The sequence below is a fragment of the Panthera tigris genome, chromosome D1, assembly GCF_018350195.1.
Source record: "Panthera tigris isolate Pti1 chromosome D1, P.tigris_Pti1_mat1.1, whole genome shotgun sequence".
Taxonomy (NCBI): Eukaryota; Metazoa; Chordata; class Mammalia; order Carnivora; family Felidae; genus Panthera; species Panthera tigris.
Window position 1 is genome coordinate 54,172,059 of NC_056669.1, and position 22,367 is coordinate 54,194,425.

At 39.0% G+C, this 22,367-nt stretch overlaps 2 long non-coding RNA genes across 2 annotated transcripts in view; one reads left to right on the forward strand and one right to left on the reverse strand.

The window, feature by feature from the left end:
* LOC122231193 overlaps positions 1-21,086 on the forward strand; it is a 37,605-nt gene extending 16,519 nt beyond the window's left edge. Inside the window, exons 2-4 of the long non-coding RNA XR_006208386.1 lie at positions 10,980-11,042; positions 19,759-19,950; positions 20,941-21,086. This is a non-coding gene — a long non-coding RNA (uncharacterized LOC122231193). The remainder of the gene's footprint in view (positions 1-10,979; positions 11,043-19,758; positions 19,951-20,940) is intronic.
* On the reverse strand, positions 292-22,117 carry LOC122231192. Its single transcript, XR_006208385.1, has 3 exons — positions 22,053-22,117; positions 545-729; positions 292-416 (listed from the first exon to the last, which is right to left on the reverse strand). It is a non-coding gene; the product is annotated as an uncharacterized LOC122231192 (long non-coding RNA).
* Between the last annotated feature and the right edge of the window lie 250 nt (positions 22,118-22,367).

Sequence of the window (22,367 nt, forward strand, 5' to 3'; positions counted from 1 at the left end):
TAATTGTTATTCATGCCTCCTTTTTATTCCTTTTCTCATTACATCATGTTGAATTCTCAGAAAAATAGAACACATGTTTTAAGGATCCAAGTCCAAATGAAGAGTTGACTTAAATAGACTTTCTCCTATTCAATTTACCAATTTAGCATCTATATCTTAGTGCAATTTCTCTATATTATAAAGCCTGGGGTCAAGATTAAAGTGCTGATTTTTGTGTTTATGTGTGGGAGGGGTAGGTATAAGCTCAGGAGAGTAAAAATAAAGGAGAAAGTCAAACAGTTCAGTGTGATGTGTTACCATGATGGCACTACTTTCAACAAGCCATGATGAGAAACAGCAGGTGACTTCAGTAGATTCCTTGAGCCACAGAGCTTCTCTGCCATGGCCATAGGGAGAGATCCCAACCTTGATGTAGTCTGCAGAAGGGGAAAATGAGAAAAATGATCTGTCTACCTCACTTCCATCTCTAATGATAGATTTGTCAAGATTTCCCTACAAGAAGCTAACTCTCTTGTACTTTTATGCAACTTCTATGGTGCATTACCTGGTCCATTGACACCAGCTACAGAAGCAAGATTTCATGCTCTGTGGTATGACATTTCATCTTGTCTGAGAGTGAGGAGAAACCAGTGCAGATGAGAGGTTGTGCAGGTCATGCAGTTCTGGGGCTTCTATTCTGACTCCAGGGAACCCAGCAGAGGCAGCAGCAGCCCAGCAGGTGAGAGGTGCCTTTGGGAAGAAGGAAGCAGACGAGGGGAGTAAAGTTGTGTGGCATACATAGCCCACTTCTTCCTTCTTCCATCTCTTAAAATGAGTCATTGTTTGTGGTTTCGTTTTCAGTCTTCTTGTGTTCTCACACTACAATTAACTGTTTTCTACACACTAGTAATCACCAAGTTGATATTTATAGCCCAGATCTTTCTGCTCCAGATCCATGTATATGATGACTTACCTGTCAATACGTGGGTGTTCCACTCAGGACCTGAGGATGTCAGGAGTTCATCCTTTATCCTCTCCTCCAACTCCTACCAAACCCGCTTTTCTTCCTGTAGCCCTGTCTTGATAAATGTCACCAAGCCAAGAACCTAGCAGTTCTCCTAAATTCCTTTCTTCACTTCAGATTTCATACCCAAGGAGCTAATATTGATCTTTTTTTTAAACACCTCTCAGAACCAGACCTCTTCTCTGTTTTCACTACTGTTGTTTTATTTGAGAACTGTAATTGCTTCCTAAATATCCTCTCTGCCTTTGACCTTGTCTCTTTTCAATCCATTTTCCAAACTAAACCTGCAGTTATAATTTTAAAAGGCAAATCACCATGACCAAACAGGGCTTAATCCATGGATATAAGAAAAGTTCAGTGGTAAAAGTTACCTGTTTATATAATTTATGAAATCAATGTAAAATAGATTATGTATTGATCAATGATTTCAAGGAGAAAAATCATATGATCATCTTAACACAATGCTAAAAAGTTTGATAAAAATCAACATAAATTTTTGGTTTAAGAAAATCTTAATTAACATGTTAATATGTTAAGGAATATTGCTCTCAAACCAACGGCATATTATACCTAACAATAAAACATTACAAGCATTTCCATTAAAGGTAATAATTTGACTGTCATTACCATTATTTAAGATTATTCTGAAGTGTCAATCGATGCAATAATGAGAAAAAGAGGTGAGGGAGGTATAAATACTTGATAGTAACAGACAAAATTATCATTATTTGAAGATTGTATGGTTCCTTGAAAAACTGTTAAAATGAACAAGAGAGTTCAGAAAATTTGGCAATTATTATTATTTTTTAGTTTAATTTTTTATTTTTAAAAATTTACATCCAAATTAGTTAGCATATAGTGCAACAATGATTTCAGGAGTAGATTCCTTAATGCCCCTTACCCTATTAGCCCATCCCCCCTCCCACAACCCCTCCAGTAACCCTCAGTTTGTTCTCCACATTTATGAGTCTCTTCTGTTTTGTCCCCCCCCCCACCGTTTTTATATTATTTTTGTTTCCCTTCCCTTATGTTCATCTGTTTTGTCTCTTAAAATCCTCATAGGAGTGAAGTCATGTGATTTTTGTCTTTCTCTGACTGACTAATTTCACTTAGCATAATACCCTCCAGTTCCATCCACATAGTTGCAAATGGCAAGATTTCATTCTTTTTGATTGCCGAGTAATAACCCATTGTGTGTGTGTGTGTGTGTGTGTGTATGTGTGTGTGTGTGTGTGTGTGTGTGTGTATATATATATATATATATATATATATATATATATATATATACCACATCTTCTTTATCCATTTATCCATCGATGGACATGGACATTTGGGCTCTTTCCATACTTTGGCTATTGTTGATAGTGCTGCTATAAACATGGGGGTGTATGTGTCCCTTTGAAACAGCACACCTGTATCCCGTGGATAAATGCCTAGTAGTGCAATTGTGCTAGGTTGTAGGGTAGTTCTATTTTTAATTTTTGGGGGAACCTCCATACTGTTTTCCAGAGTACCTGCACCAGCTTGCAAGAAAATTCGGCAATTATGACAGAAATATTTAAAAACTAATACATATATCAGCAATAATTAGTTAAGAAAAACAATGGAATGAAGAACCCATATATCATGGTAATAAAAAAATCAAAGCACCTAGTAATAAACTTAATTATAAATATGCATATCTATAAAACTTTACCATGAATCTAAAAGGAGATTTGAATAAAAGGAGAGACATTATACTGTGTTGGAAGATTTAATATTGTAAAGATATTAATTTTCTTCAGGCTAAGCCTATTATTAACAAAATCCCAATAAAAATAACTTTTTATTTATTTATTTATTTATTTTTTAAAGTTTTATTTATTTTTGAGACAGGGAGAGACAGAGCATGAACAGGGGAGGGTCAGAGAGAGGGAGACACAGAATCCGAAACAGGCTCCAGGCTCTGAGCTGTCAGCACAGAGCCCTACTCGGGGCTCGAACCCACGGACCGCGAGATCATGACCTGAGCTGAAGTCAGCCGCTTAACCGACTGAGCCACCCAGGCGCCCCAAAAATAACTTTCTTTTTAATGTGAAAGAAATCTATTTAAAAATTTATTTTGAAAAATGTTTGCACTAGTTTTCAGTGAGTCAGAATGCTCTACTGCCTTTTCCTTAAGAAAGGATTGAAGTCCTCCCCTGGTCTGCACCCTTCCTCCCCTGGGGGTCCTAGCTTGTGTTTGCATGACTCCCCAGCTCCCAGGATCATGCTTTGAGAGGGACACACTGGCTGTAAACCTCGGGGGTAACTCTCCAGTCATGATGCAGACTTTAGAATGTCCTGTTTAAGATACAAAGTAAATGTTTTGAACGAAAACAAAAGAGAGAGAAGAAAAAAGGGAAAAAGTAAGAAAGTCAAGCCCATCTTTAGGAAAATAATGCCAAAAAAGTCTTTTCCTACCAGATATTAAGGTGAACCAGCCAGATACAATAATTAAAACATCACTAGCTAAAAAGCACACTTCAGAAATGCATCTAAATACATGTAAGGATTTAGTACATTAAAAAGCCTGTGCCTCCTCCTATCGGTGGGGGATGTTAAGATAACTGTATCATTATGAAAACAAATCCAAATTCACAGTACATGAAGAAAAATTCCAGAAGGATTAAAAATTGTAATTTAAGAAGGAGAAAGTACAGGTGAATGTCAACAAAACTTCAGAGTAAGGAATGACTTTCTAAACATGAGACTAAAAGCAGAGCTCATAAAGGATGATAGATGTGGTTGTATAAAAATGTGAGTCTTTTACAGCAAAATCCACCATAAACTAAATTAAAAGACAGATGGTATAGGAAATATCCTTATTTTTAAAAAAATTTACATCCAAGTTAGTTAGCATATAGTGCAACAATGATTTCAGGAGTAGATTCCTTAATGCCCCTTACCATTTAGCCCACCCCCCCCCCCAACCCCTCTAGTAACCCTCTGTTTGTTCTTCATATTTAAGAGTCTCTTATGTTTTTGTCTCCCTCCCTGTTTTTTATATTATTTTTGCTTCACTTCCCTTATGTTCCTCTGTTTTGTATCTTAAATTCCTCATAGGAGTGAAGTCATATGATATTTGTCTTTCTCCAACTGACTAATTTCACTTACCATAATACCCTCTAGTTCCATCCACATAGTTGCAAATGGCAAGATTTCATTCTTCTTGATTGCAGAGTAATACTCCATTGTGCATATATATATATGTATATACACACATATACCACATCTTCTTTATCCATTCATCCATCGATGGACATTTGGGCTCTTTCCATACTTTGGCTATTGTTGATAGTGGTGCTATAAACATTGGGGTGCATGTGCCCTTTCGAAACAGCATATCTGTATCCCTTGGATGCCTAGTAGTGCAATTGCTGGGTGGTAGGGTAGTTCTATTTTTAGTTTTTTGAGGAACCTCCATACTGTTTTCCTGAGTGGTCGCACCAGTTTGCATTCCCACCAGCTGTGCAAAAGTGATCATCTCTCTCCGCATCCTTGCCAACATCTGTTGTTGCCTGAGTTGTTAACATTAGCCATTCTGACAGGTGTAAGGTGGTATCTCATTGTGGTTTTGATATGTATTTCCCTGATGATGGGTGATGTGGAGCATTTTTTCATGTGTCGGTTGGCCATCTGGATGTTTTCTTTGGAGAAGTGTCTATTCATGTCATTTGCCCATTTCTTCACTGGATTCTTTGTTTTTTGGGTGTTGAGTTTGATAAGTGCTTTATAGATTTTGGATACTAACCCTTTATCAGATATGTCGTTTGCAAATATCTTTTCCCATTCCATCGGTTTCCTTTCAGTTTTGCTGATTGTTTCTTTTGCTGTGCCAAAGTTTTTATTTTGACGAGGTCCCAATAGTTCATTTTTGCTTTTGTTTCCCTTGCTCTTGGAGACAAGTTGAGTAAGAGTTGCTGCGGCCAAGGTCAAAAGGTTTTTCCTGCTTTCTCCTCTAGGATTTTGATGGCTTCTTGTCTTACATTTAGGTCTTTCATCCATTTTAAGTTTATTTTTGTGTATGGTGTAAGAAAGTGGTCCAGGTTCATTTTTCTGCATGTTGCTGTCCAGTTTTCCCAGCACCACTTGCTGAAGAGACTGTCTTTATTCCATTGGATATTCTTTCCTGCTTTGTCAAAGATTAGTTGGCCGTACGTTTGTGGGTTCATTTCTGGGTTCTCTATTCTGTTCCATTGATCTGAGTGCCTGTTTTTGTGCCATATAGGAAATATCCTTAACCAAAGGTTCGTATCCTTAACATTCAAAGAACCTCCAAATCAATAAGTGAAAAATGAAACTGTATAATTGACCACAAAAGGTATTTTACACAAGAAAAATAAACCTCAAATGGCTAATAAACTAAAAAAGTTCAACTCTACTATTAGTCAAAGAAATGAAAATTAAAACCACACACAAAAAAATAAGGATAAATATATGCACTATTAACAAGGGTTAATAGATTCAAGCACTTTCAAACATTACTGGGTTCATCAACTCATACAGTCCTTGTAGAGAATATGTAAAATCTATAAGGCAATGCTACTACTAGGAATGTATAACAAAGAAATAATTAAGGGTACATATCCATGTATATAATAAGGATATATATGCCCTTAATAATCTTTAATATATAACAGGGCACTGTCTATAATAATAAAGCATTGGAAACAACTTAAGTGTCCAAAAATAAGGAATGTATGCAGCCATTTCAAACAATATAGAAGAATAGGAACAACAACAAAAAAAAAAAACCTAAGGAAAGATATTTAAGATAAGAAAGTGATAATGGAAATGCAGCCAGTAGGGAGAAAGTATTAGCTGGACAACCTGGCACTAGAGTTCTGATAGGGAGGGACTGTTTTGACTTAGCAGAATAGCTTAGGAGCTCTTTGCAGTTTGGAGCAAAGCCAAAAGAGCCTTGAATTCCCTTGTGCAAAAGGGAAAGGGAATTGGAAATGAGTGCTTTCGAGTCTACATCTAGAGGAGATTGAAAAAGATAGGAAGGGAGGGAAGCTGGCAGCTGGTCCTGTCATAGTACCACATGGAGGGATGGCCTATGATAAGAATGACTAAGGGACTCAGAACTCCTCTCTGAAACTCAGTTTCAAGTTGTTCTCCAAGTTGTGCTTCAATACAAGCTATCCTCTGTTTGCCCCCAAATCTTTTAAAAATATTTGCTAATATACCACCTTGTTTAGGCCATATTTGGAGGAAAGAAGGGATTGGAGAAGTGTAGAATGGACAATGTGCCCAAGAGGTGAAATAAGGGGCAAAGATCAGGCAGAAAATCAGTGCTAGAGGTTGTCAAAGAGAGCAAACCCCCACCTCCATCTGTAACCTCCCCAGAATTCTCAGAGATATTGGAAGGGAGTTGAGTTCCATGTCATTCATAGGATAGGGGTTTGAGCAGAATTCTTTTACATCTCAAAAGTTGGGGAGGGGAGACTCCAGAAGGTTAGAGGACCCTGTAAAGTACATGGAAGATCGGGGTGGGAAAATTCACACACACTCACACACGCAAAAACTGCTGAGAAGGATACACAGCCTACAAAATGGTGCTGAGATTATCAGCAATATTTATTTTCCTCTTTTAGTCATCTGTATTCTGATTCTTCTGTAATGAATCCATATTACTTGTGTAATTTTTAGAAATAAAAATGTACTGAGGTAGAGAGCTGATTGGTGGTAGCCAGGGCTGGGGAGAGGGGGCAATGGGGAGTGCCTGCTTAATGGCTATGGGTTTCCTGTTGGGTGATGAAAGAGTTTTAGATCTAACAGAAGTAGTGGTTGTATGACACTGTGAATGTGCCAAATGCCACTGAGTTGTTCACTTTAAAAAGATTAATTTTATGTGACGTGAATTTGACTTAAATAGAGAAAAAAGAAAAAACATCTATAGAGACAAAAATATACAACATGAATCAGACTCTGTCACTCTTCTGCTTAAAATCCTTCAGGGACATCCTAACTCTTTAACATGGCAGACAAGGCTCTTCCTGCCCTGGCCCTGCCCCTGCTCCACCACAGCCACCCTTCCCCATCAACCTTACTCTCTAGCCATGCAAAACTGTGTGCACTTCTCTGAAGGAACCTATTCTTTCCTGCCTCCATGCCTTTGTATGGGTTTTCTTTTCCTGGAATGCCCTTCCCCTAGTTACTTTCCACTCATCCTTCAAAACTCAACATCTCCTTTGAGAAGATTTCCCTGATTCCATAGTCAGGGAGTGCCTCCTCCCTGTAACCCAAGAACCTTTGGGACATTGCCCAGTTTTTTTTAAGTTTATTTATTTATTTTGCGGGGGAGAGGGAGGGACAGAGAGAGGGGGAGAAAAAGAAAGAATCCCAAGCAGGCTCCACACTGTCAGCACAGAGCCTGACTCCAGGCTTGAACTCACAAACCGTGAGATCATGACCTGAGCCAAAATCAAGAGTCAGATGCTTAACCAACTGAGCCATCCCGGGGCCCCATGGGCCATTTCCCAATTTCATCGGTGTAGGGGACTGTGAACCCTTGAAGGACAGGGCCTGAGACTTTCCTCTCTTTAGCCTCAGAACCTGGCACAGGACAGAAGCTATGATAAATGTGAAATGAATAAGAACAGACTTAGTCATTGAAAGTGACCCTAGGCATGAAATTGAAAATGATCTAGAGATGTTTAACTGGCTTACTGTGACATTTGTCACAGAAGAATGGGAGATCTTTTCTTTTTCTTCTTACTTTTTATGAATTATTTAGGAATTGAAGCATAGATCAAAATTCCAAATAAAATGTCAATATAAATAGCAAAATGGTCCCAGATGGGGCTTAGACGCTTGCAGAATACCGGTGGTCTCAGGAAAATAAAACTTAATTATTCAAAAAAGCTAAAATAAAATACAGTAGAAACTTAATTACTTTCACAAAATACAAAAACAAGAAAAACTCATGATGGGTAGTAGAGAAAAGATTTTTTTTTGATACCTTGCTCCAAAACTAAAACATAGTATTGCTATCTTAGGATTTTTGTTAAAAAATACCTAAGTCTTACAGGATTTTAAGTGACTCTAAACCCCTAATGAAATAATGGGTCTAGGCAAAAACCATCAATGGGTGCTAATTTTATTAGGTGGAAGGTTGATGTGGAATTTCATAATGTATGTGTCAGGCTGACACCGCTGAACCCCTGTTCAACCTTAGCATTATTGAAAGTGGGACAGCCAGACACTAACTGCCTCCTAATAAATGCAGTAGGAAGTATACATCACCACTTTAGAAAAAATCTTGCCCAAAGGATAGAAACTGATTTAATGTCTTGAATCACCAGTTTGTGAGAAATATAAAGGATAGAGAAGCCTGTTAAACGACACCATAAAGATCTAAGAAATCAAATCAAGAAGGTGGGAAATTCTACAAGACAAAGGACTCCATTTCTTCAATAAATGAGTCATAGTAAGCAAGAGAAGAGGGAAACCATAGATTCAAGGAGATAAAGATTCAACTGATATAAATTTGAATAACCAACAAGAAGATATTTTTGAGACAATCTGGGAAAATTTACATTGATTGGATATTGATAGTATTTTATAAAATAATTTTTTGTTGTTTATTTTTGAGATAGCATGAGCAGGGGAAGGACAGGGAGAGAGAAAGAGAGGGACAGAGGATCCAAAGCAGGCTCTGCACTGGCAATAACAAGCCCAATGTGGGGCTTCAGCCCCAGAACCGTGAGGTCATCACTTGAGCTGAAGTCGGACGCTCAACTGACTAAGCCACCCAGATGCCCTGGCTATTGATAATATTAAGGAATGATTGTTAACTTTATGTGTGATAATGATATTTATCACATCATCATGTTTTTAAAAACTTTCTTATTTTTAGAGATTGAAGTATTTATGGTGAGATGATATGATGTCTTGAATTGGCATTAAAAAGATGCCTAAAAAATATATGTTGGGGGTAGATGAAACAATGACACAGAATATTAATAATTGTTGCTTCTGGATGATAATGAGCACATGGATTCATTATACTATCCTTCCCCCTTTTGTGTATTAAAGAATAAACTTAACATTCAGCATCCATGTGGCACTGTTAATAAGCCCATCTACTGAGTCAGGACTATGTCATACTAAATGGCATTGTTGGACCAAAGGGAATGTCTTGGACCTTGAAGTAAAAAAAACCCTGGGTTCAAATCCTAGCTCTGCTACTTACTAGGCCTGTCACCTTGAGCAAATTATTCACTTCTCAGAATTTGCTTGCTCATCTGTAAAGGGGGATAATATTACCTACTTCAGAAAGTTGGAGGAGCAAGTAAGATGATATATAAAGTGTCTAGCACTCGCCCAGCTCAGAATAAACACTCTGTAAGTGTTAACTACCTTGTATTAATCCAGCTATTTATTTCCTTTCTTGTTTTCTGAAACATAAATTTAAATAATTCCAAAGTTGATGAAGTGAAAAGTGAAATCCCCCCAATTTCACTCTCCAGAGGAAGGAACTACCATTGACAGTTTGTTGCTGGTTTCTCTCCAGACTTTTTCTTTATATCTGTAAATATATAAAAGTACATTCATCCCTATACATATGGTGTGGGTTATTTTTAAACAAAAATGAAATCATGTATTACATATTGTTCTGCAATTTACTTTTTCCACATTGCAATATTCAGCGTGTCTTTTTGTCAGTTCATGTGGCTCTGTACATGTGATTCAGTAAGTAATGCTGTTCATATGCATTTGCTCCCAGGTGTGAGCATTCCTGTGAACTAGAATCCTACAGCAGAATTGTTAGGTCAAGGGCACGTGTAGTATATCTATCTTCATAGTACCCAAAATGGTTCTACTGCCCCTCCACAAGTTATTGACTTACTTTCCTATTAAGACCTATTGTCTATACATTTTTAAGTTGCATGCTGGGAGATACTGCCCTTACTGGTACCACTTATTTCTCAACAGGCACTGAAAATGTTTCAGAGGATAAATGTGTTGGATTAGCAAAAATCAGCCTCATGGAAAATAGCTGGGCTCCATTCTGCTATTTGTTCCCGTTAGAGGATAATGTGCTGCATGCTGTTTTCAAGGCTGAATGTAGCGGTGGATTGGATAAAATAAATGGGAGTCCTAGTTTTCTTTGTGAAAAGCCAGTGAAGATTATGTGAGGCAGGATCCTGAAAGAAAGCAGGGAATAAAAGCTCCTCTCAAAAGAGGTCCCAGCGGATGGCAGCTGTGAAAAGGTGGATGAGTAAAGAAAGAGGAAGTAAATCCTGCCTCAGTTCCCTGGGAAGTTCAAGATCACACTTTTCCCTTCCGTTGTTCTAGTGACTTAGGACAATTCCAGAGAAAGATGGTTTTGAGAAGAGAAGAAATCCAAATGGAATTCAATTTGGTCTTACTTATGTAAGAGCACCTGTCATGTGGTGCACAATAGTCCCAGGCAGAACTCCCAAGAAAGACCACTTTGTAAACCATCCTGCTGCTGTGGGGAGGTCAACAATTGTCCTTTGTCCATGCAGCCCTCCCATCACCCCGCTATGGAATTGCTGGTCCAAACCGCTGCAGTAAGGTTTGGGCGAGGAGAAATTATTCCATTGTCTTTTAGAAATTAGATCAATAAGAGTGATGTCATTCATGATTTCCTTGGGTTCTGGCTGTTCCTGGTGTAGGAAATCATGTGCTGCCCCTTTGCTGCATATATTTCTCTAGATCCACAGGCAATATGGGCACATAGAAAATGACCCCATGTCAAGTGAAAATCTAAAGTTCCAAAAATCTTAACTTTTTTTTTTTTAGGTGAAGTAAAATCAACATTTAGTACAGTGATTTCTAAAATAATACATGTAAAAACAAATAAGTAAATGTCTTAGTCTCTTTTGGACCTGGGGATAGTTTTTAAATCTAGGTTATTAATTCAATAAAACATGGATTTGTATTTGACCTTTAAAACATTTTTTCTCTTTGATTTCTTTTTTAGCCCTGGATCAAAGTCTTCTGCCGATCCATAGACAGGCGACCACAACAAATAACCAGTTTGCAAGTGAGTTTTAACATAGATATCTCCTTGATTTTTCTTTGACAGTTACCTTTAATTATTTCAGTAAATATTTAATGTCCCAGGTATACTGTCCTAGGTGCTAAGGATAAAACAGAAGAAAACAACAAAAATTCTTGCCCTTGAGGGTTTACATGCTAGTGGGGGAAGCTTCATTCATTCATTCATTTACTCATTTGTTGAACAAGTGTTTATTGATTTTTTTTTAGTGTTTACTTTTATTTATTTTTTGAGACAGAGAGAGCAAGTGTGTATGCAAGTGGGAGAAGGGCAGAGAGAGAGAGAGAGGGAGAGAGAGAATCCCAACCTGACTCCACACTCAGTGCAGAGCCTAATATGAGGCTCAATCTCACAACCGTGAGATCACGACCTGAGCTGAAATCAAGAGTCAGATGCTTAATTGACTGAGCCACCCAGGCGCCCCACATTTATTGATCTTCTAATATGACTAAAGCCTTAGGCCACACATTGTGCCCAAGCAGGATTTTATCTCTGCCCTCAGAATACAGTGGAAAAAATAAGACATGTGTGCATTTTTCCCTGCTGCTCCCCATATACAAAGAGTACGGAAGAGTGGTTCAAAGATGGTTTCTCAGAGGTGACAAGTCAGATGATACTGGAAGAACAAACTGATGAGGGGAAAAGACAGTCCAGGTGATGAGTAGTGATGAGACAGAGTGGGCCACAAGGTCCAGGACAGCTGAGGAGGTCAATGAATGCTGTTTAATGAATGACTGAAACTCCTCCAGGGGAACGTGAACTCTGAGAGGCAAGAGTTCTGGGAACTGCAAGTCCTTTCCTGTGGCTGGAATTTAAAGTGTGTAGGGATGACGGGCAGGAGATAGGGCTTGGGGAAAGAGGCAGGGTCTGGATGTGAGGTAGGCCTGGCTAAGGAGTTTTGTTCCGATGACAATTAGAAAATTCGTGGGGGGGTGCCTGGGTGGCTCAGTCAGTTATGTGTCCAACTTTGGCTCAGGTCAAGATCTCGTGGTCCGTGGATTCAAGCCCCACATTGGGCTCTGTGCTGACAGCTCAAAGCTTGGAGCCTGCTTCAGATTCTGTGTCTCTCTATTTTTCTGCCTCTCCCCCACTTGTGGTCTGTCTCTCTCTCTCTCTCTCTCAAAAATAAATAAATGTTTTTTAAAAAACTTAAAGAAAAAAAGAAAATTCATGGATCATTTTAAATAGCATTATGACATGGTCTGGTTGTGTTTTATTCTTTTCTTAAGAAAAGTGTATTTTTAAAGCTTTATTTTTAAACAGCATTTTAAAAAATGATATATGTCTATTTTAGATGAACCTTTAGGGACTTTTTGTGTGAGCAATGATTTCATTATACTATTTCTGTAACTGGTACATTGCACATCTCTTTCTGTATCACAGTGGAAGAACCTTTCTCTCTCATTGGATTTGACACACAGAAGGCTCTCAGCAAAGATTTGCTGTTGTGATATTCCACTCATGCTGGCAAGGGGCAGCTGGCTTAGATGAGGCCATGATCTGCCCCAAATATGCCACCCTGAGACACTGAAGCTTCGCCACCTATCTGGGAATATTTAACAATTCTTTACTGCCACGTCATTGCCACTATATATATTTTTTTTATCTCTTTCTAAAATTTTTACCATGGGAAAATTCAAATATTAATGTATAGGAAAGTAGAAAGGATAACATAATACACCCTCATGTTCCCATCACCCAACATCAACAATTAACAACTCATAGCAGCCCATCTCATCTCATTTGTATCCTTATCTCTCCCTGACCACTGCATTATTTTGAAGTAAATCCCAGACATCATATCTTTTCCTACGTGTCTCTAAAAGATAAGAACTTCTTTAGAAACATATCCACAATTATTACAACTAACAAAATAATTATTCTTTATTGTCATCAAATATACAGTATTCAAATTCCAATTGTCTCTCTTTTATTTAAATTGGCTTATGGAATCATGATCTGCACAAGGTCCACGTTTGTATGGAGTGGTGTTTCCTAAGCCTCTTTCAATCAACAGGTTCCTTCGTTCCTTCCTTCCTTCCTTCCTTCACCTTGCTAGCTGTTTATTTAACCTTAGGCTAAGTTGAAAACAACACTTTAAGGGTGCCATTTTCCTTCCTGCTCCCGTCATTCTTTTTTTTTTAACCCCTGACAATTTTTGAGATAAAGAATTGTATCCCATTATTGCAAAATATTCTTTGAATTCGCAAAGTATATCTAATGTTGCCTGGTTGTTTCTAGCCTGCCAGCTTTATTCAAGTGCCAAGTGCATACTGATCATGCCATATACACAAGTGAATTCTAGAAAATATAATGTTGAACATATTTTTAGAAAGGGAAAATGTTATCTAAACAGAAAAACAGTGGAGGATATCACAAAGAAAAATATCAATAGTGGGGTGACTGGGTGGCTTAGTTGGTTAAACTTCCAACTCTTGGTCATGATCTTGTGGTTTATAAGATCAAGCCCCACGTCGTGCTCTGTGCTGACAGTGTGGGGTCTGCTTGGGATTCTCTCTCTGCTCCTCCCCTGCTTGCTCGCTCTCTTTCTCTAAATAAAAAAATAAACAAACACTTTAAAAAGAAAAATATCAGTAGAATTAAATATATGCTAAATTAGAATTTTTTGGCCAACAAACACAAAATGGAAGGACAAATGATGAGCTGAGGGGATAGTTGCCCTCTATGAGAGATATCAAGTTTGTAGCCTTAAACCATGTGATTGGGTCCAAATGGGTCCACTTACAAGATTACCCCAAATCCTGATTCTCTAGATCCCATCTTCCAGATTATCTGAAAGTTATGTTTTTCCATCCCCCCTCAGGATCCCCTGCCCCAATTATTCACTTGAGAAGCCTTAGGGTTGAGGGTGAGATTCTTACATTTAGTCCCTTTGTTCTATCTGTTGGTCTCACCATCCTGCTGCCCTATGGACCCCAGGAGCTATGCTGGGCCTCTGCTGACCTCATCTCTACCACCTGTTCCTTCCCTCCAGCAATCAGGAAAACACCCTTTACTTCTTATGACTGATGATTTTCAAAGGAGTTTCCTGCAGAAGAGCTGCAGGGCCCCTAATGACCCAGTTCTTTTCATTATGCCATAGTCCCTTCTCCCAGAACTCACAAGCACGGTTGAAGTCAGAGGATGATCAGGCCCCTGTGGTACCTAAAACGTACCTAGCCTGACTCCCAGCATCTGCTGCATAAAGTATTTCCTGGCTACAAGGAAGGAAGCGGATGCTGACAGATTAAGCAGAAAAGGAGTCTGTTCAAAGAACATTGGGCCGCTCGTAAAATTGTTGCAAAGACTGGAGGAAACAATCTTCGAAGAAAATCACCCAAAACCATGCAGCTCAACTGGCCTAATGAGAAAACTAAGGATGTTGCCCCATCACCACTCAGCAACTACCTGCTGCCAAGAGCTCAGTTTGACTGTCACCACTGCTGCCAAAGGCATCTAGCTTCTTCTGCATCAGGAACTCAACCTTACAGACCATCCTGTCCCCCCAACCACATGGCTCTGCTGCCACCCTCGCCAGCAAGAGGAATGCATTATTCATCTTTTCCCCCTCCAAGCCCCCTTCCCCACCAGAATCCCACACAAGTGCATCTGACTGGAGGAGCGCAAGTCACATTCCTGTGTTCTTGCTGCAAAAGAGCAGGAGAGGGAAGGAAGATTCTGTCTTCTCACTTGGTGGAACTCAAAAGGGAAAATCCTGCTAACATCAGAAGGGTATTCAAAAGGTGCTTGGTACCCAAAGACCAGGACAGATGTCCACCAGAATGAATGACTTAGGCTGGGTATGATGGGGTGGTTTCTCTGAGATAGAGTGGTCTTACATTTACTGATTAAAATATGGACTGGGTTAAATATGAAATGACATGCAAGGTTATTCATGGAGGCATTATTTGTAATAACAAAAGATTGGAAACTTTTGTTTCCAAAAGATTGGAAAGATTCTGCAAATACATTATGTATTTCTTACATTGGAATCATATAGATGTGTTTTACACATTCAAAACATTAAATTGAAAATGAACTCATACGATTTTAAGACAAACTGAAAACAGTGTACCTGTTTATCAAGTTAATGATGTAGCTGCATAGAGAAGACAATTATTTGAAATGATTTCAAGTGATACTACAATATAGTATATTTGTTGTATGTACATTGTGGAATATATTTTAAGGGTAAAAAAATCTAATGCTTCATTCTATAGTTACATTGCTAGTAGTAGTCTTTGTGTTAGCATTTTGAAACTATTTTTATATAGTATAGTATATAGCAATAAATAATTATGTTAATGTTATTAGGAACCAAGATTTACAGTGTAAGAGAAGTAAAATGTAAAATCAAAGCATTAATGTAAATATTAATGTTAAATTTGAATTAGAAATGTAATATTAGGAATAATTAGAAATAACAGTAGAAATATTAAAAATTTGATATTAGAAATATGGTTTTTATTTTTTTCAAAAATATATCCTATTTCTGTGCTTTTCAGAAGGGCCTAGAAGGATTAAAAACCCATGGACAATGAACAACCTGTGGTGTCCAGATTGTGGTCCCTAAATAACCTTTCCCATTTAAAGGACCCGGGACTTCTTGGATGGCTGATTCCAAGTCTGGGACAGTACATGTACAAGATGAGGCAGGAACACCTTGCTGAGCCAAAACCTGTGAAGTTATCAAAGATTGGTGGGTTATATGGAAAGAACTCAAGAGCCCACAAGAAGGGGCCCCAATTGACCAAAAATGGGATAATTTAAGAATCTAAAAAAGTAGTGGTTGAATTTTATGGAAATACATAGAATATATAAAAGCCTACTGAGTTCGTGGGGGAGGAAGAGCGCCAAAACAGACAAATTAACAAACTAGGTCACAATTCTTACTTTGAAAAATGGCAACTTAAGGGACAAGAGTAAGCATTATGCTGCCTTTCCAATTAAATCTACATCCCAGGGTGACCAAATAGCTCTCTGAGGGGTATCGATGAGGAAGAGTTCTTCTTTACAGACAATTCCCAGCCAATAAGTGCAGAAGGAATGATGGAATTAGAAAGACCATCACTTTGCAATCCTAATGATATAACTGATTAAGGCAAAGATCAATAATGGATGAAAGCATTGGATGAAAAGCTTATGGAGAACTTTACAATGGAGAGATCTGGCTGACATCACCTGAATCTGCTGATCAATCTTTAGCAAGAGTAGGACAGCCAGATAACATGCACTTCTTGAGATGTCCCTTATGGAAAAAAAAAAGAACGTGAATCCAATAGGGCTTTTAGAACTAACCTCCGCTTACGTGAAATAAAGGAGGTAGAGGCTCAGATTTAAGTGCTGCTGCGAGGACATGAATGGATAAACTCAAAATATGAGATGTTCTTTTTTTTTTTTTTTTTTTTTTTTTTTGAGAGAGAGACAGAGCATGAGCTGGGAGGGGCAGAGAGAGAGGGAGACACAGAAGCCAAAACAGGCTCCAGTCTCCAGGCTGCCAGCACAGGGCCTGATGCAGGGCTCAAACCCACGAACTGTGAGATAATGACCTGAGCCAAAGCCAGATACTTAGCTGACCGAGCCACCGAGGTGCCACCAGAATATGAGATTCCATAAAACAACTGAACATCAAGTCAATGGCATGAAGAAAAAAATGGTGGGGCAAAGTGGAGAGAGACTATTCTAAATTTTAAGACACTCGAACATAACCATCAAATGCAATGTGTGGACCTCATCTGGATCCTGAGTCTAAAAAAACCAACAATAACGAAGATATTTCTTCAGTATCAGAGAACTGTGAAAATGGTCTAAGAATTAGATGATATCAAGGAATTGTTACTTTTGTTAGGTGTGTTACTGGCATCATGGTTATATAAGAAAATATTCGTATATTTTAGAGATGCAAAGTGAAACATCGATAGACAAAATTACATGAGGTCTGGGACTTGCTTTAAATTTTTTTTTAATGTTTTATTTAGTTTTGAGAGAGCGAGAGAGAGAATAAGTGGGAGGGGGCAGAGAGAGAGGGAGACACAGAATCTGCAAAGCAGGCTCCAGGCTCTGAGCTGTCAGCACAGAGCCCGATGTGGGGCTCAAACTCATGAACCCGAGATCATGATCTGAGCCAAAGTTGGACGCTTAACTGACTGAGCCACACAGGCGCCCCTAGGATTTGCTTTAAAAATGGTTCCACAGTGGGGAACCTGGCTGGCTCAGTTGGAAGAGCATGCAACCCTTGCTCTCAGGGCTGAGAGTTCAAGCCACACATTGTGCATGGAGCCTACTTTATTTAAAAAAAATTGTTTTTAATTTATTTTGAGAGAGACAGAGAGAAGGTGTGTGGGGGAGGAGCAGAGAGAGAGAGGAAGAAAGAGAATCCCAAGCAGCTCCGCGAGGTCAGTGTGCAGAGCATGACACAGGGTTCGAACCCACAAAACAGATCATGACCAGAGTCAGTCGCTCAACCAATGGAACCATCCAGGCCCCCATAGGGCCTAATTTAAATAAATAAAAAAACAAACAAATAAAATGCTTCTGCAGAAAAAGGAGAAGGATAGACAAAGCAAGTGTTGTCAAATCCTAATTACTGCTGAATCTGAGTAATGGGTATATACTATTCTTTTTAATTTTTTTTTTTTTGAAATTTTCCATAGTGAAAAGATAATGGAGACAGGCAAAATAGAAATCAATTCAGCCTGATCTTTGTATACCAATGGAGCACATACATGGAAAAAGTTATGGCAAAAGAGATTGACTTGCGGTCACTATCAGAGTGAAGGGGGAGTCACAAGCACCTGTGATGTCAGCGATCACGCCTTGAATGATGTGACCTTGGCAGGAGGACGGGCTGTTGGTGGGTTTAACAATTCTTTCTCACGTCTCCTTTTTCCTAACACCTGAGGTGGCATCTCAGCACATCCAAGTAGAGTACAGAGCAGTGTGCAATGTTCTTTTGCATCCAAAAAATGCTAATCACACTTGATATCTTTGCTAATTCACTGGGGAATAATTTTGGGTTCCATAAGTACATCTCAAGATTTAAATGGAACTGGGAAGAATTTAACAAGCATGTTGATTCTGTACGGATTGCCCCTCACCCCACCTCTCCTGACACTTCCTCTGTGACCATCCTGTTTGAGTAAGGGTGCTGGGTGAGGGAAGAAGAAACATTTTTTTTAGAGGAAGGATTACAAAGTTGGGGATGCAACCACAGCCAAGTGTATGACCACTCTGCATTCCAGAATGTGGGGCAGGTGGATATCATCAATTGATCAGCCCTCTTGCCCACTGGACTCGGCTTCTTGCCACACTACTCCAGGCAGCACCATATGGATGAAGTCTTCCTACTTGAAACGTCTTCAGACTGAATTGTAAAGCATTTGCCTCGCTGCTTTTTAATTTCTACGGTGGAACAAACAAGAATAAAAATATCTTGAATAGAAACTCAAGGAATTTGGATTAGATTAGATGTGAAGAACAGCCTCACGCGAGGAAGCTGAAATGTGGAATAATTACGGCACTTAGAAAGATTATGATACTTTTTCTAAAACATCTATTAAAACTGGACAGATTCTAATTGTCTGGGATGGTCCAGGAATGATGAAGTTGACAACATGTTGTCTTTTGGCCTGTGTCAGGGCATCTAGCATTTTTGCCTGCCCAGCATCTTTTTCCCATCCTCCTTCTAACAGAAAATTCTTTCCTTTAGAGAAATGTACGTTTGGGAAGGAGCTGCTGCTTCCCTTCTACATTTGGTTTTAACTGTGCCCGAAGCAAGATTTAGTCCTGGAGAATTTAAATGTGAGCAACAGGGGTGCCTGGCTGGCTTAGTGGGTAAAGTGTGTGACTCTTGATCTTTTGGGGTTGTAAGTTCAAGCCTTATGTTGGGTATAGAGATTACTTAAAAATATAATCTTAAAAAAATAGATAGATACATAGAGAAATAAGTAAATAAGAACAACAATAAATTGCCTCCTCCTTCCCCTTAGTTTGGATTGTGCTAATGTCATTTCCAAGGAAAGAAAGTCTTGATTAGCATGGCATGTGAGATGCTTCATTCATTCCATTAACATTTATTAAGCTGTTGCAGTCTTTTTGACACCCTGGATATACAGAAAGGAAAGACAACCTTTGTTTCCAGGTGTTCACAGTTAAAGAGACAGTTACGATACAGTAGTTATATAATAGATGACATAGTACTTAATAGTTCCAAGCACTATTTTAAACATTTTGCATATACTAACATTAAATTCTTACAACAACCCTTTGAGATAGGTTCTGTTACTTTTTTCGTTTTTGACACAGGGAAAGTGAGGCACAGAGAGGTTAAAGGAAATTGCCCACATTTACCCAGTTCAGGAGCTGAAGATCTGGGATTTAAACCAGGGTAGCCTGGCTTTTAACCACCACATTCTAGAGCTTTATTATCCCTAAGGATCAATGTTGGAATTATCCTGGAGAAAAATCAATAATAATGGCTACCATTCAGTAAGTGCTTCCTATGTACCCAGGTGCATTTCTGCCTTAACACATGAAGGCTTTTGAAAGATTTAATGCAGCAAAGATTAGGAGCCTCAGGGAACTGAGGCTCAGAGAGGTTAAGTGACTTCCAGAGATCACCCAGCGAAATGGCAAAGGGTGAATTTGGTCCCCTCATGTTCACTTACAAAGCCTTTGCTCTTTCTGTCACATTTCCCTCAAGGACCTTACCTTCCAGCTTTTCCACCAGAGGACGCTGTTCCTGGTCTGCACGTGGTCATCTTCTTGTAGCTTCACATGGTGAGGAGAGAGAGGAAGCAAGCCCTATCTTGTCTCTTCTTATCTCAGATGCTTATGACTCGCTGCCAGTGACTGGGAAAGAGAATCTACACTGGGAATCCTCTAACATCAGAGAGTAGGTCATATTTTGCTCCCAACAGTACTCTTATAATTTGCGTATATACCTTGCAACCTGACTCCTGAGAATATATCTGCTCAGTGGGGGAGAGATTAAGAAGCTCTGTGTAAGTGTTCCTTTGGGAAAATAAAAAGGATGTTATTTATTTATTATTGTGGCAGCCATTCAAATGTTGAAGGAGGAGAAACTTGCTTTTGTTCTGCTTCCTGCCTTCAGGCCAAACATGTGAATAAGGCTCTTGGATAAGGTATGTGTCAGGTGTCCTGAAGACCAAGTGCCTATTTCATTAGAAGACCAGGCATTGGAGGCGATATTTTGGTGGGAGATTTTCTGTGATCCACAGTAGGCACTTTTGTCTAGTAAAACCACCCCCAATATAGAAGAGGCTCTGATGCACCTTCATGGAACTAACTCGGGATTAACTTCCAGAAAATTTATCAGCTAAGGCACGTGGGAACTCCTGCATGCAAAAGTTTATGGGTGCTTACTAAGCACTTTAGGTAGATCAACTAATTAAGTCCTTACAACAACACCATTTACAAGTGAGAAAAATGTGGCACAAGGAAAAGAAAGAACTGCCAATGGAGTTATAGATGTTTATCAGGAGGCAGTGATGGTTGCTAACAAACCCATTTCTTCTAGGCACATATGGTATCATTTAATTAAATAAAGTGTAAAGCTGTGAAATAGAAGTGTAGAAAGTTGAAATATTATTTCTATGAAAACTACGTTGAATGTTTTGGGAAGACATGAGAAAGGTGTTCCCTCCAAAAGCGCTATTGAATTAGGTATGAGCAAGACCACGCTCTTTCCTGTCTCCATGACTGTGCCTGTCACAGCTGATTAGAAGGTCTTTCTCACCTTTTCCTCCTCCGAATGCATCCTCCAGGATGACCTCTTCTTCTTCTTCTTCTTCTTCTTCTTCTTCTTCTTCTTCTTCTTCTTCTTCTTTTTTTTGTTTAAACAACAGAAATTTATTTTTCACAGTTCAGGAGACTGAGAAGTCCAAGACCAAGGTGCTGGCTGACTTTGCTCATAGTGAAGACCCTGTTCCTGATCTGCACATGGTCGTCTTCTTGTAGCTTCACATGGTGAGGAGGGAGAGGAAGCAAGCCCTCTCTTGTCTCTTCTTATAAAGACGCTCATCTTAAAGAAGATGTGGTATTACTCGGCAATCAGAATGAAATCTTGCCTTTTGCAACTACATGGATGGAACTGGAGGGTATTATGCTAAGTGAAATTAGTCAGAGAAAGACAAATATCATATGACTTCACTCATATGAGGACTTTAAGAGACAAAACAGATGAACGTAAGGGAAGGGAAACAAAAATAATATAAAAACAGGGAGGGGACAAAACAGAAGAGACCCATAAATATGGAGAACAAACTGAGGGTTACTGGAGGGGTTGTGGGAGGGGGGATGGGCTAAATGGGTAAGGGGCACTAAGGAATCTACTCCTGAAATCATTGTTGCACTATATGCTAACTAATTTGAACGTAAATTAAAAAAAAATTTTTTTTAAATTAAAAAAAAAAAGAAAGACGCTCATCTTATCGTGAGGGCCCCACCCTGACAACCTAATTCCTTCCCAAAGCCTCCATCTCTAAATATCATCACATTGGTGATTAGGGGTTCAATGATTTTGGGGGTACATAAACCCAATAGTATAGGTCAAAATAAACTTGGCAACTGAAGTCAAGTCATTGCAAAGTCTTTATATAGTTATTGTCTCAGTCACCAGGTCACTTTTAACAGCTCTCTCCCCATGCCACACTAGGATAGTGAATTGACCATTTAACCCTTTGATGACTGAAGAAATGTTGTAGGCCTTTACCTCCTCACTTTATTCTTCCTCTCACCATGTCCATTGCTTCCTTTCACCCACATGCCACCCCTCTACCAAAACCCTTGATTCTGAAACCTCATATGGCATTTAAGTTTCACTCCAAAATGAAAATTCTCTAAAAAACTTCTTTGTATTCTGTCATTTGAGGTCCTGCCCTTTCTCACTGTCCTCCAAGATGACCTCTTCTAAGAAGCCTTCTCTGGTAGCCTGAGTTTTACCAGTTTGGCTACTCATAATGGCAAGTTACTTACTCTCTCTGAGTCTTGGGAGTCTGCATCACTGAAATGGAGATAAGATTATCTACCTTGCAGGTCTGCCATGGAGATTAAGTGAGATGATGCTTGTAAAGTTACTCAACAAATGGTAATCATTGTGATGTGCTTGGTCCCATGCTAGGGGCTACAGAGCAGATGAACGAGACAGCCCCTTCTGCAAGAAGCTGCAGATGAGCACATGACTGTCTGCCTGCTTTTGGCTTCAATTGCCCTGTAGTGAGCTGAAGCAGATTTTCACAAATATAAATGAAGACTTTTCTAGATGTTTTTAGACACCGACACCATTATGTC